The 14,785-nt window shown below is 37.6% G+C and overlaps 1 protein-coding gene across 11 annotated transcripts in view; it reads left to right on the top strand.

Moving 5' to 3' along the window:
- The window catches only part of DTNA (dystrobrevin alpha), a 412,319-nt gene that overhangs the window by 13,516 nt on the left and 384,018 nt on the right, over positions 1–14,785 (top strand). The gene's annotated exons all lie outside the window — the stretch shown is intronic.

Here is a 14,785-nt window from a genome sequence, read left to right as displayed (position 1 = left end):
GAGTAGGGAAGTGTTTTTTCTCCTTCTTCACAGAAGCAAAAGCCCAATCTATATGTTTTATGCAAGCGTAATCTGAGAAAAATCACTCCCATTGATTCTCAGAGGATAAATCTCAGAGAGTTACTGCTTAATCAACACTTGACAGGTAACTGGGATGAGTGAGTCCTCAAGTGGTGATGCAGATAGATGTGTTCACAGTGCAGTCCGTCAGTGTAGGATTCATGGACCTTAGGCAGGTACTCCTACTCCCCCAAATCAATTCTCTCTCCCCTCCTGGAAAGCCATTACTGTAGGCTGTGGCATAGTTGGAGATTTCCCCCACTCTCAGAGATGTCTTCTCTGGTGGGCTTCTGGAACCACATCATCCCAGCTCTTGCACTGCTCTCACTAAATGCTCTTTATTTGCAAGAATACCATCCACCTGAAATGTAGTTTTGAACCAGTAAGTGCGTGAGAAAATGTTCATAAACTAAGAAATCGTGAACACAAAATCCATATTTAAACTCTGAGGAGCACCTCCTAGAAAGCATTCTTATTAATTTCTTTTGATGTAAAAATTATGCATTAAAAATAAATGTACTGATTTGTCAAGTTGTTTGATCACTACTTGGTAGGTTAAGTACAAAAGATGGAGCTAAGAATTCCCTGCTTGAAACCAATATGCTGAGGAATTACAGCTGACACAGAGGAGATAATAAAGAACAACAGTCTAGAGAAATTCATAAAAAAGACAAATCAAGTTATTAACATTGTAGCCAACCTTGAAATTCTCACTCTACCAGAGCAGTGGTTCTCAAAGTGTTGGCCTCAGCAGCATCGGCACAACTTTGGAACTCTTTGTTAATGCAAATTCTAAGTGTCTATCCTGGACCCACTGAATCACAAACTATGGGGATAGATCCCACAATCTGTCTTGTAGCCAGCTCTCCAGGGGATTGTGCTACACACTAAAGTTGAGAACCACTGCACTAGAGTAACCCCTCCAACCATTGTAAAATATGCTAAATTTATGCTTTCAGTGATCCTTGACTTATCAGTTTAGGTTTTTGGAAAATGTATTTATTGTGTTTAACATTTTGTGTGCTTGTATTATAAATGTTTTTTCAAGTAAATATAGTAAGGAAATTAAAAATGCATTACCTGAAACTATTCCTTGGTTGATACATATTAATGATTATGCAGTTATTTTCTGTCCTTAACGCAGATCTACTCCATGTCTGATTTTGTGGTTGACATCAAAAAAATGAGCCAGGCCTATACTTCCCTCGTGTTGTTTCTCATCGTTGCCAAGTCATACATTAATGGATTTTGTAGCTGTTTTTATGTTCTTTTCTAGAGGTGACACCCGTCATTAAGGTATTTGGAGGTGAGAGTGGGGGTGTCTCTGCATTATTTGAAGAAGATACTTTTTAGGAGATCTTGTCACACAGTATTGTTAGAGACAGATGCGTATGTGGATGTCCAAATTAATCATTGTCATTACCACATCAGCTCCACCATGGGGGATTCACTGTTTACTGTATGCTGGCATTTTTCTCTGGGGTCATGTGAGATTAAAGGAAATCTTGGCTAAAAGGCTGTCCTGAGGAAAGAAAAGCTGCATTTTTATATAGATATTTTATAAGTGAGATATAGTTCCAAACCCCAGGATAGGGTAAGACAAAATCAACAAGAAGTAAAAGGTTAAAAGGTTTTAAAATGTTTTGTGATGGTACTGAAATATGGACAGATACAGATTTGAGAAGTAGTCTGTGGCTTCCAGCCCTGAATATGGTTGTTTCATTGTATTTTAAGGACAATATTTTATATAATTTTACACTTTCAGCTAGCAATTTGCTAAACTGAGAGGGCATAATTGGTATTCACATAGTATCCACCTCTTCTGATGAATAGTATTTTAGCTTTTGGATTAGGCATCACATTTTACTGTGTATAAGCTGAATTTTTTAGTTTCTATAAATCATATGTTTCAATTACATACACCATTTATACACTTTTTTGAAAATGTCTTGTTCTGTGTAAACTGAGTAAATCTGCTTTTCATTTAAGATGACACATATTCTTGGTTTAGAAAAATATTATTTTCTGTCCTTTCACTGTTCCTCACCACCAGTTGTCTTAGGCTCTTTTTATTCCTTCTGTTTCATTTGTACTTTCAATTTGATACTATTTATCATTTACTCATTTTGCTTGGGCGTTTAAATGGTTGAGCCTCTGCAATGTTTTGGGGATAAGACTTTTCCAAACCTTCATTATACAATGTTTGTTCAATAATACCATTTGGGCAGGTTGGAGGAACCACTCCTTTAAGAACAGATTTTTAAATGGTATAGCAGATGTTTCCTCTTACATAGAGTCATCCTTTCTAAAATAAAGGCCCCCAGCCATGGCAATACTAATCAGATGTCTTCTTTCTTATAATCATTACTTGGTTGACATTTTTTAAATGTGGTAATTAAATCACTACCAAAATGCTTTGATAGGAAGTGCACACTGTGCCTTCTGTGGGTAGTGGTCCAGATTTTCCCCTACTGTGTTCATTGCTATTTATAAACACAAAATGTGTCAGGTGATTTTTTTTCCACATGCAAATAAATTCTGCCTCCTCCTTTTAACCCAAACACTATAAAAATAATGTTTATCATAAAAGTGTGTACAAAATAATAATTTTTGCTCATGATGCTAAATACCCTTTAGGAAGCAATATATGAGTCAGATTGATTTTGAGAATTTTATCAAAATATGAATCATTTTCAAAACAGGAAAACATTTCAAAACATCTAGCTGTTCTCTTTTTTTGTTTGCCTTAGTGTCAACATAGTGCTTAAACCTTTTTTTGTTTCTGCTTTTTGTTTGCTTGTTTTGGGTTTAAGTTTTTGTTTCTGTTTGATGCCTTACTTTCCAAACATATGATGTAATAGCTAAAAACAAAAGTTCTCTAAATACCTTTAATATTTCACATTGAGATTAGATATGAGATTGAGAGTTGTCCCATGTTTCTACAATTTGAATCCTTGTATAGACAAGGAGGAAAAACAACTGAAGTGAACCCAAAGGAAATGGTATTCTGTTACCAGTCTGCTATGGACTGGTTTTATAGTGGTTATAAAAGCAAAATAATCTAACTTCACTCAGCCAATAGTAGTTTACGGGATAAAAATAGTCCTGTGGTTTCATGTGAGTGAGTATGTGTAATTTTGTGTGTGTGTGTGTGTGCGCGTGTGTGTGGTTTTTTGGTTTTTTTTTTTTTTTTTAAGACTGAGCTCGGTCACAGGTGGGAGAAGGTGACAGAGATCAGCGTTTCATTTCTTTCTTAGCTTTGACTGCTCCTGCCCATTTATGAAGAGATGCTAATCTATGCCAGTTAGATTTTTTTTCCTACAAATTTATCTGTTCTCTCCATCCATTTTGTTTTTGTGTGTTTTCTGTTTTTCTCTGAGTTTTCATCCCTCAGTATCCCAACTAGCATCTAGCATCTTGGATGGTCATGAAAGGAGACATGCTTCTAGCATAGTGAAATTAAAAACATTTTGGTTCCTTGCTTGCGCTTCTTAAAGCTTTCACCAAGGCCCTGACAAGACTGCATATTTCAGCTTTCCTTCCTCCCTGTTCCATCAGTCAGTCATTCCATATTATTTACTAGGAGTCAGTATTTTATAATCAGTGACAGAACTAGTCTTTGGCATAGTTTATCCTTGCCACGCCTTTTGTTAGCTCCTGTGGCTCAATGTGACTAGGACACTGGCCTTTTTTTTTAGGTGCTTCTCAAATATATTTCTTTTTTTTTTTTTTTTTTTTTTGAGACAGAGTCTTGCTCTGTCGCCCAGGCTGGGGTGCAGTGGCCGGATCTCAGCTCACTGCAAGCTCCGCCTCCCGGGTTTAGACCATTCTCCTGCCTCAGCCTCCCGAGTAGCTGGGACTACAGGCGCCCGCCACCTCGCCCGGCTAGTTTTTTGTATTTTTTAGTAGAGACGGGGTTTCACCGTGTTAGCCAGGATGGTCTCGATCTCCTGACCTCGTGATCCGCCCGTCTCGGCCTCCCAAAGTGCTGGGATTACAGGCTTGAGCCACCGCGCCCGGCCTTCTCAAATATATTTCAAGGACCACCTGCATCAGAATCATCTGGGGGCTTTGCTAAAAGTACAGGTATCTAAAACCCATTCTGGAGCCACACATTGAATCAGAACCTGTCTTTATGAGTTTAGAATTTTAAGGCTAACAGTAATGATAGGGGCTAATCCAGATCTGCGAGTCACAATCCAGGCAACTTTAAAAAAATCGGAATGCATAGATCTCATTCCCAAGTTTCCCAGTTAAATGGCCTTGTGTATTTTAATCATGCAGCTGATGGTAACAACCAGAAATGTGCTGTAGAAGTTGAAATGTAAGAATGGAGATTGGTATTGACAGAGAACCATTACTTTCAATGAATTCGTGAAAGTCCATGGATCTATCTTCATTTATAAATTCAGAACCCAGATCCTTCTCTGAAATACAAAGCCACATTAAGCTTATAGAGACTGAGCTATAAATAAGAATTTGCTTAATCACAATTGGAATTATCATTGTTACTAGGATCAGCATGAATAAGGCAGTCTTAACTTACTGGCTGATCCCCATGGAAAGAAAAATTATTGTAAGTTTCCTCTTGAACCTGGAGTCAGACTAAAGAAAGTTATTTGAATAAAAATGATGAATATATACTTAAGACTTATCTGTCATGAACAATTCTAAACATTTCATCTGTATTATCTCAATCCTACTCAGTAACCCTTTGTGCTAGTATTATTAGCTCTAATTTCTAGATGAGAAAAAGATAGGAAAAGGGATCCTATGTAACGTGTTGAATATGACAGAGCCACCAAAAAGGTAGAGCTGAAATTCCTGGGCTGTATGACTTAGTTATTTGTACAAAAAGAAAGAAGCTACTATATAACTTAAGAGTTCGCTGGGCTTTAGCATCTAAGTAAGCAATCAGGTGGGGCCAGCATAGCTCCTAGTTGGTGAAGAAGAAAGAAATGTGCAAACTGCCATTCACATGGATAGGATGCTTTCAAGTCATGTGTAGCTAGAATGAATAGCCCCTGGGTGGATCAAGAGTGATATCGTGGTCAGAACCTTGTGGTTTGTCTAAATTACCTCTCCAGAACTGTGATTAAGTGAAAGATGTACAGAATCAGAGTCTGCTCTCAAAGTTGCTTTTGGAAAAATGAATCACAGTTTATAGAAACAGCTAGTATAAATATTAATATATAATAATAGGGGCATATCTAAATATATTAGGTGAGTATGCATATATCAGTTTCTTGCATGTCCCCAAGTCCTTAGGTCACTTTGACTCAGAAAATTTGAGTGAAATTGGCTTAAACTTCCACTAGCTCCAACTCAAGCATATTTTCTGTTATTTGGGGGATTTTTGTGGAGCCTACATTTCTCCTGTGACTCTGTTCTGAGTCTCTGCATCTACTGAATGCCCAATCATTACTCTGAGTTTTATTTCCTAAGCACAGTGCCAACTTAGGTCACCCTGCTGGTTATGCCCTGGATTTTTTTAATCCCAGAAGTCCCACTGGCTCTAGGCTGTGTTTTTAGGAGACTTTGCTGTAGGTTTAGGCAATGGAGTTGTGTTATGGGACAAAAATGTTAGATATCCCTAGTATTGAAACTCCCTCAATCATTATTTTTTTCTAAAAATATAGTTCTTCTTTTTAACTTAAGCTTCTGTACCTTACTGTATGAGAAATGGGGTTATTTATAAGTGTACAAATTCATCCCCAAACGGCAGGTACACACTAGTAAGTCATATTTCTGGCTTTCTGTTTTCCTCAGTTAGTTGGCTAGGAACTATTAGATTGTTAGCTACTATTGAAATGTAACCCTTACTCTCTCAGAAAGGAAAAGTGAATGACCCTCTCATCTATGAAATAAATGTCTGCTGCCAGCAGTCCCTGAAAACCCCTCAGCATAAACAACCCTTACCTCTTTTATGGTGGTGAATCCAGCAGATGGATGGCACAGTGGCAGTGTGTGGTATTGCAGTTGATACTATAGGATTCTTTTAAGTAGGAGTGCAACTGTAACTCCACAATGGTGGTGGTGTTACTGTTCTCTGGAAGGTATATGTGAGAATTATCTAAATTGCTGAGCATGGGAAACTTTAGTCATAAAAACTTTAGCTCTAGTCATAAAAACATGGTATATCCTTGAGTTGATATCTTTCAGAAAACAACCCTTTCCAATGCTTACATAAGCATTGTTTGCATCTTGCAGGTTATAGTTTACCAGATTTTGCATATTTGGTCAAAAAATAAAAATAAAAATTTTCCCCTGTGATGAAAAGTAACCACTGCTTTATGGAATACAAATTAACAAACCAGTATAGAAGAAAACTGGTTTCACATAAGATGTGACCACTGCTATAATCAAGATGACAACAGTGAATGAAGTTTGCTTGCATGAATCTAATAATCCATGGAAAATTTTAATAGTTGCCTAAGATTGATGGTAAACCTAACAGCAGCACTGTTTTAGATTGTCATGTGTTTTTAAAGACATAGCTATTAGAGCTCTGTTTATTTTCCCAGAGCCTTTTGCCTCATATCCATTAACACTGCCAAGGTGCACATTACTGTGAGCTGGATTTGTTATGCTAATCCAGAAAACACTGGTTGAGATTGATAGAAATCTGTAACACAAGCAGAAAGCTTAATTAACAACACCTATATGCTAATAGTAAATTTGACATAGAATAGTTGCAAAACTAAATAGTTATGGTCATAACATGTACCAGTCTTTACCTAGTGATAGGCTAAGAGGAAAATATGGCAAATTTCAAATACAAAAGTAGTGTTTTATTGGTAACACCATTTTCTTTAGCAATACCTAAAGTGTTACTCTGACTCTGCCAGACACAAAGCTGGCAATTGAATGATTTGCTCTAAATTCTCATTAGACAAGCCATCATCTACTGCAAGGTGACATCTCAGCTATCTAGGTGATCCAGTGTGGGACTGGAGGAAGATGAAGGCATCTGCTCATCAGTGTCTATGTACAGTTGGACCACACTGAACACCTGGAGACACCACTCCCTTGTCCTTAGGGAGCTTACATTCTACTTGGGAGATGCAATTAAGAAACAATGAAACAACATGAGATGAATAAAGAAAAAATTGTGTTGTATGAAACATGAGAAAATATCTAAACATTCTGAGAAGCAGGAAGGTTAGGAGGAGATATGTGACAACATTTTAGTGGCTTTCTTGAATCAACAACTGCATGAACAAGTAGATTTTACCATTAACTATTACCTGCACCCTACCTCAAATCTCTTCAATAGAAACCTAAATAGAACTTGAGTCCTACTTGGATACTTCCAAATTCTAAGTTCTTTGCCTGTGCGGGTAATGACTCCTAATAAGATAGATTTCCCTACCTGTAGGAAACTGGGAGAATGGACCAGAAAAAGATAAAATCTGGTTTAAATTGTGTGTAGAGGTTCTAGTGGTCAGAATTCACTCCACAGTGGCTATTTAAGGACTCTAAAGTTTGCTCTTTGTTATCTGTTATTTTATTAGGCTGAAGGATCAATTTCTATCTTTAAGGAAATCTATGATTTTATTATCTTTGCCCTAATTCCACATCAACTCTGTGTGTGCATGTGTTTGTGTGTGTGTGTGTGTGTGTATAAATGTGTGTATAAAACAGTAGTTCAAACCTTTAGCATGCATAAGAATTACCTGGTTGATGGGGGGAGCTTTTGAAAACAGCTTGCTGGGTCCCACTGCCAGGGTTTCTGATTTAATCGGTCTGGACTGGGAACCAAATATTTGCATTTCTAACAGGTTACCAGACAATGCTGACACTGCTGACCCAGGGACCACACTTTAAGAGTCATCAATATGACACATAAAGCCCATGGTGAATCACAGTGGCTTTATTAAAAAGTAAATCATTTAAATGCAGTATCTAAGGCAGTCTTAAAGAAGAAAGGGGGTACTGAAATGTTGCCAAATGAGTGTGTCTTAGTCTGTTCAGACTGCTATAGCAAAATACCATAAGCTGGTTACTAAGAAAGAACAAGAATTTATTTCTCATAGTTCTAGAGGCTGGAAAGTCCAAGATTAAGGCAGTTTTGGTGCCTGGTGAGGTCCTGTTTACTGGCTCATATATGGCACCCCTTGCCATGTCCTCACATGGTGGAAAGGGCAAGGAGTCTCTCATGGGACTTTTTTCATAAGGGAGTTAACACCATTGATGAAGGTTTTGTCCTCATGACCTAATTACCTCCCAAAGGCTTCACTCCTAACACCATCAACTTGGGTGTTAGGATTTCCACATATGAGTTTCAGGGGGACACAAATATTGTGACCATAGCAAGATGTGTGTTTTAATAGCCCATGACACTCACCCTGTGCTGGCCTTGAAATTTTGCAGTGTCGGGTTGGGAGGGTAGACTGAGTGTATGGGTTGATAAAGCTTTGGGGGTTTGTTTAGTTCATCTATTAGAGTAGACTCCCTATGCTTGATGCCTTTTAAAATTCTTGCTCAAAATATTGCAAAACAGCTGGCTCAACTCATTCCACCTGACTTTCTCTTTCACAAGCTCTGACCCATTCCAAACAGGATTTTTCACTTCTCTCAGTAAGCTCGCTGGCTTTGTTTGGCTTGTTAGATGGCAAACTCCCTTGAGTTTTCTTCCCTTGAAGAAGAAACTCCCTTAATTTTTGTTTGGACTGTTGGTCAGCTAATCCTTACAGTTTTAATTATTGCTCAGGAAATCTGGGTCCTTGTGCATCTCCAGTTTTAACTTCCTACAGAGACCTTTCCTTGCAAAATACTATTACAATGCAAAAGGATGTTAGTACTTTCGTCAATTATTTTAAAAATACTTGCACACACATGCACACAAACACAACAAAACCATTCTTAAAAACATCTTACTATTCCATAGTCATAGTTGTATTTGTGAAATAAGCCTTGTATTCAATTATATTGTGCAGCATCCTGATCACTATAATAGATGAAATGTGTTACTATTGTTCTCTACTACTTGTATAGTAGTAGAGAACAGATTAGAGATTAGAATGTCTTGTAAACAACAAATGCTGTCCCAAAACCACCTTGGCGGCCTTACCAAAAGGAAAGATTCTGCCATTTTCTTCTAACCAGGTCCCCGTGATATATTTCATATTCTTCTGTCGAACTTGGCTCTTATCCTCTTTCTTTTGTCTTAGGATCATGATGTGCTTGTGGAACATTAAAATTGAAAGAAGCAGAGGTATCATTTAGCCCCACCCTTTTATTTAAGAGAGAAGTTAGACAGACTGCTCAAGGTCAAACACTAAATTAGTCACACAGAAAATGTCTAAGGGTCAAGATCTTTTAGCCAATCCTTTTCTATAACCAATGTTAACTAACACAGTGAATCTCAGTCATCCCCGTAACTGTTGGATAAGATTAACCAAAGCAGCAGCTGCTGGTCAAAAACTTGTTGGAACTTCTTAAGCTGAAGCTGCCCGAAATTTCTTTAATACTCTTAAATGCCTTCAGTGTTTAAAATTTTTTTATTTTCAGATAATTATAGATTCACATGCAGTTGCAGTAAATAATACAGAGGTCCCATGAACTTGTCACCCAATTTACCCAATGGTAACAGCTTGCAAAACTGTGATAAAATATCGTAATGAGAAAATTGAGATGGGCATAATTCACAGACCTTATTCAGATTTAACAAATTTTATATACACATGTGTGTGTGTGTATTTAGGTGCATGCAATTTTATCTCATATGTAGCTTTGCATAAATATCACTAAAATCAAGATAGAGAACAGTTCCATAGTTCTGCCCTTTTATAGTCATGCTCATTTCTCTTTCCGTCTCCATCCCTCCATCCCTAACCTCTGACAACCTGTAATCTCTTCATCTCTATAATTTTATCATTGCAAAAATGTTATATAAATGGAATTTTACTATATGTAAAACCTTTTGAGATTTTTTAAAATTCAGGATAATTTCCTTGAGTTCCATCCACCTTGCCCCGTGTCCATAGTTCATTCCTTTTAATTTCTGAGTAGTATTCCAAGGTATGGATATACCACATTTTGTTTAACCATTCACCTGTTAAAGGACATCTCAGTTTTTTCCAGTTTTTGAATATTGTAAGTAAATATGCTATGAACATCTGTGAATAGGTTTGTGTGAAAGTAAACTTTCATTTCTCTGGGATAAATGCCCAACAGTGAGACTGCTGGATGTTTAGTTTTGTAAGAAACTGCAAGCTATATTTCAGAATGGATGTGCCAGTTTACATTCCCATAAACAATGCGTGAGAGATTAAGCTTCTCTGCGTTTGCCAGCGTTTAGCGTTAACACTATGTTTTATGTTATATATTCTGATACATGTGTAGTAGTATCTCCTCATGGTTTTACTGTTTCCTTAATGACTAATGATGTTGAACATCTTTTCATGTGCTTATTTGCCATCCGTGTAACCCCTTTTTTGAAATGTCTCTTCATATCTTTTGCCCATTTTCTAATTGGATTGTTTGTCTTTTTACTGGTAGGTTTTGAGAGTCCATTACATATTCTATATGTTGGATTTGTGGTTTGCAAATAGTTTCTTTCAGTATGTATCTTGTCTTTTATTCTTGTTATCTAAGTCTTTCACAGAGCAAATAGTTTTAATTTTGGTGAGGACCATTTGATAAGAACCCATTTTTATTTTAATGGCTTGTGCTTTTGGTATCAAGTTTAAGAATTCTTTCCCTAAATCTCTATCCTGAAGATTTTCTCTTTTTTTCCCTAAGTTTCATTATTTTACATTTAAGTCTATGATCTATTTGGAGTTAATTTTTGTATAAGGTCTGAGGTTTAGGTTGAGGCTTATTGTTTTGCCTATGAATGTCCAGTTGCTCCAACAAAAATGTTTTCAATTTTGACTTATTGTTTTTTTTTAATTTGGCAAACTTTTTATTGTGTGTGAGAAGCGACTATGTGTGAGACACTGTTAGGTAGTACTAAGATAGGAATATTAATAGAATGCAGCACTGGAAATATCTCCTGGTATAGTTGGGGAGGTACATATAGAAATATTTTCAAAATTGCAGGTTAAATTATAATATAGAAGAATGCACAGAGGAAAAGGACTTGAATGATACAAGTGGATGCAGGCAGAGTAGGTGTAAGCCATTGCTGTAGCTTCATGAGAGATAATTAAAGCAGGAGCTTACAGACAGAAAGGAGTGAATAGATCTGAGGAATATTTATCAGAGCCTTGCAGGGAATGGTTTAGTGAGAAGGAAGAGTCAAAGGTAAACAGAGTGGATGGTGATGTTATCCAAAAGGATAAAACAAGGAACAGGTTTGGATTGAAGATAATGATTTTGTTTTAAACTTCTTGAGTTTGAGAAAGCCATTAAACATCCAGGAGGAAGTGTCCTAGTAATAGTTTTCCAATATGAAGCTAAAGCTTGTGGGAGAATTTCATGGCAGACAATTTTTGAAAATTGCCAGAAATCGCTTAGAGCTAAGGAAAGATGTTACAAATTTAGGCTGTACTGTTTTAAGTCAAAAACAGAAATCATAAAACTCTAGAAGGAAACATTAAGGATTAATGTAAAAGTTGTGAGCTTTGGTGCACTTCAGGTATGAATCTGAAATAGAGTGATTCTGATTACAAACTTCATTAGATAAATAAATAAATAACTCTTCTGAGCCACAATTTCGTCATCTCTGAAGTGGGCGTATTCATGACCCTAGAGCTTTTGGGATTGCATTGAGGATCAAATGAGATGACAAGCCTAAAATTCTTGGCCTGTAATGAAGGTTTAGCACGTGTTAGTTCCTTTGTTCCTACAAGATACTTTTGAGATTATTTACTATAATGTTTTTCAAGCTACTTTTTTTAAAGGAAGGGAACTCTTTTTTCAAGTGAAGTCTCATACAGAACTGGAAAACGGTTAAAAGCAAAGCAGTCTCCTCTTTACCCAAGTTTTCAATTGAAGCAACAATGTGGCAACGTAGGACTCTCGTAAATCACGAAGATAATAAGATCGTCCATTTAAAGTTAAGAATACTGTGATCTAAGAAGGTAAAGAAGGTTTTCTCAAGTCACATGATTTGCTGGAGGCACACCCAGGTTTAAGTCCTTGGTTATCTCATCCCTTTTTCATATTCTTTCTGAAATACCATAGTACCCATAACTCACATTATAATGTTTACTTGCATAGGTGACTGTAGTTACAGTTCTAGAAGCTGATATCTTAAATGTTCTTTGAGGTACAGTGGCATTTCTGTGATTTGTGGCCTCCAATGCATCCTTCTGAAAAAGCCTCTTTTTGATAGGTACCTTCTGATATATTTAAGAAATGAGCTTTGTGGGCCCACTTGATATAAAAGACAATCATGATACTTTTTGTGTCCTGCTCTCTTAACAGCCAGTGCTGACAAACATTTCCCATTTTAGTTTAGAAGACTGTGTCCTTGGGTGGCGGTTTCAAACATGCAGTTATCCAAGGAACACTTTTAAATAATAGATTCTGGGATGGATCCTTGAAGACTGAGTCAGTTGATCCAAAGTGGATCTTTACCATCTCATTTTTAAAATCTTCCCAGGGCCAGACACAGTGACTCATACCTGTAATCCCAGCGCTTTGAGAGGCAGAAGTGGGTGGATCACCTGAGGTCAGGAGTTCGAGACCAGCCTGGCCAACATGGCGAAACCCTGCCTCTACTAAAAATACAAAAAAAATAAATAAATAAATAGCTGGGCGTGGTAGCATGTACCTGTAATCCCAGCTACTAGGGAGACTGAGGCAGGAGCGGATCCCGGGAGGCAGAGGTTGCAGTGAGCCGAGATCTTGCCACTGCGCTCCAGCCTGGGCAACAAGAGCAAAAACCCCATCTCAAAAAAAAAAAAAAAAAAAAATCTTTCCAGGTGAGGCTGGAACATTTGAGAACTCTTTCTCTATTGTTTATCTCAGGCCTCTTGAAGTTTTAATTGTTGTTCTGCCATTTCCTTCCTTGGTAACTACTGCTTTTGAACACTTCATAGTTTTCCTCAGATTTTCTCTCTAGTTCAGAACTAGAACATGTGCTGATAGATGTTTTAAACAATTCCTACCCTATCTGAGTCCCGCTGCTCCCATATATCAAATTCCTTCATAAAGCAACATCTTAGAGGCAAAAGATGGTGTCAGTTTGGTAGTAACAATAACAACCACAACATAAAAGCCATCACTTATTGAGCATTCACTAGGTGACAGATGTGTCTTTAGTGTTTGGACTGTATTTTCTGGTGATAGAAGTCTCAGCCATAGACTTTTATTTACAGCTGCTTACTCAATATTTCAAACAGAACTCTTGATTACTCCTTTTCCTGATATATGCTCCTCCTCCAGGCTTCCCTCATCTCAGTATGTTTCCAGCAGTCATCCAATGCTGAGTAGGTGTTATTCTTGTCCCCCATTTCCCCTGACACTTCATAACCAATCCATCAGTAAGTTCTGTCAGCTGTGCCCTCAAAATATATCCCAATCTAACCACTTCTTACTGACTCCACCAAGAGCCGTTCAATCCAAGTCACTATTATATTATTTTGGTAGCTGGATGACTGTATTCTCTGCTCCTACTTTGGTTTCCATGGCTAGTCCTTCAGAATGAACCAAGAATAATCATATAAAAGTATAAAGCAGAGATAATATCATTCATTGACCTAAAATCTTCGTCATGTCCCATCACACTTAGGTTAAACATCAGTTCCCTTGCAAAACATGACTTGTAAGTCCTAGATGACCTTGCTTGGACCTCCCTCTCTAGCCTCATCTCATATTACTCTATTCCTTGCCTTCCATCCCTCTGCTTCACTGCTGTTCTCTGAGTAAGCCAACCTTTTGCCCAGCTCAGGACCACTGCACTTGCTCTGACCCGTACCTGGAACACTTACTCCAGATCTCCGTGCCTTTCTCTCTCGCTTCACACAGGTCTCTGTTCACATATCCTCAGTGTTGCCTTCTCTACCGTTCTGCCTAATACAGCACCTTGTCTCTCTCTATCCACTTTTCCTGCTTTACTTTTCCTTACAGCCTTTTTTACTACCTGACATTGAAGCATACATGTATTGGGGCTGTTCATTGTCTTTCTCCCCCACTACAATGTAAGCTGCACAAGGGAAGGAATTTTTATCTGTTTCTTGTTCTCTTTTGTATCCCTAGCACCTGGCACAGAGCTGAGGCTCATTAAGTATTTGTTGAATGAATGAATTAGTAACTATAGCAGTTGTCACTCTCCTGGGTTCTTCTGCAGCAGTGCCTTTGATGCTTGTGCGTGAAATTCCTAAAAATTTAGATGGCATGTCTTGATCTCTGTCAGTCACTTTATTCAGGATCTTGTTTGCCTTTTGTAGCTGCACTTTAATATTTATAAAGAACTGAGCTGTGCCTAGATAAGTTTAGTCCTTAAAATATTTCACTGTTATCCCTTTATTATAAAGTCCTGGGCTTTGCATCCTGTCCTTGGCTTTGGGGCTCTCAGATTTAGGTTGAAAGAGGGCTATAAAGAGGGCATGCTATATTGGGTCGACAGTGACCCCAAAGACAGGGGAATACTCTGAGTACATGTATTGTCTCTTCTAGACCTTTATAGAACTGTATGAGAGAGGGAAATGCACTTTTATGTGGGATGATAAAATGCTCACACTGGGACTTTCAAGCTAACATTGCTTCTTACCTCTCACACTAATAATAGATAAATGGATCATTTTCCTCCTCCCTTTGTCCGTGGCCTCCT

This window comes from Macaca mulatta, chromosome 18, assembly GCF_049350105.2.
Source record: "Macaca mulatta isolate MMU2019108-1 chromosome 18, T2T-MMU8v2.0, whole genome shotgun sequence".
Classification (NCBI taxonomy): domain Eukaryota; kingdom Metazoa; phylum Chordata; class Mammalia; order Primates; family Cercopithecidae; genus Macaca; species Macaca mulatta.
Note: the sequence above shows the minus strand (reverse complement) of the source record. Positions and strands in the feature narration are given on the sequence as shown.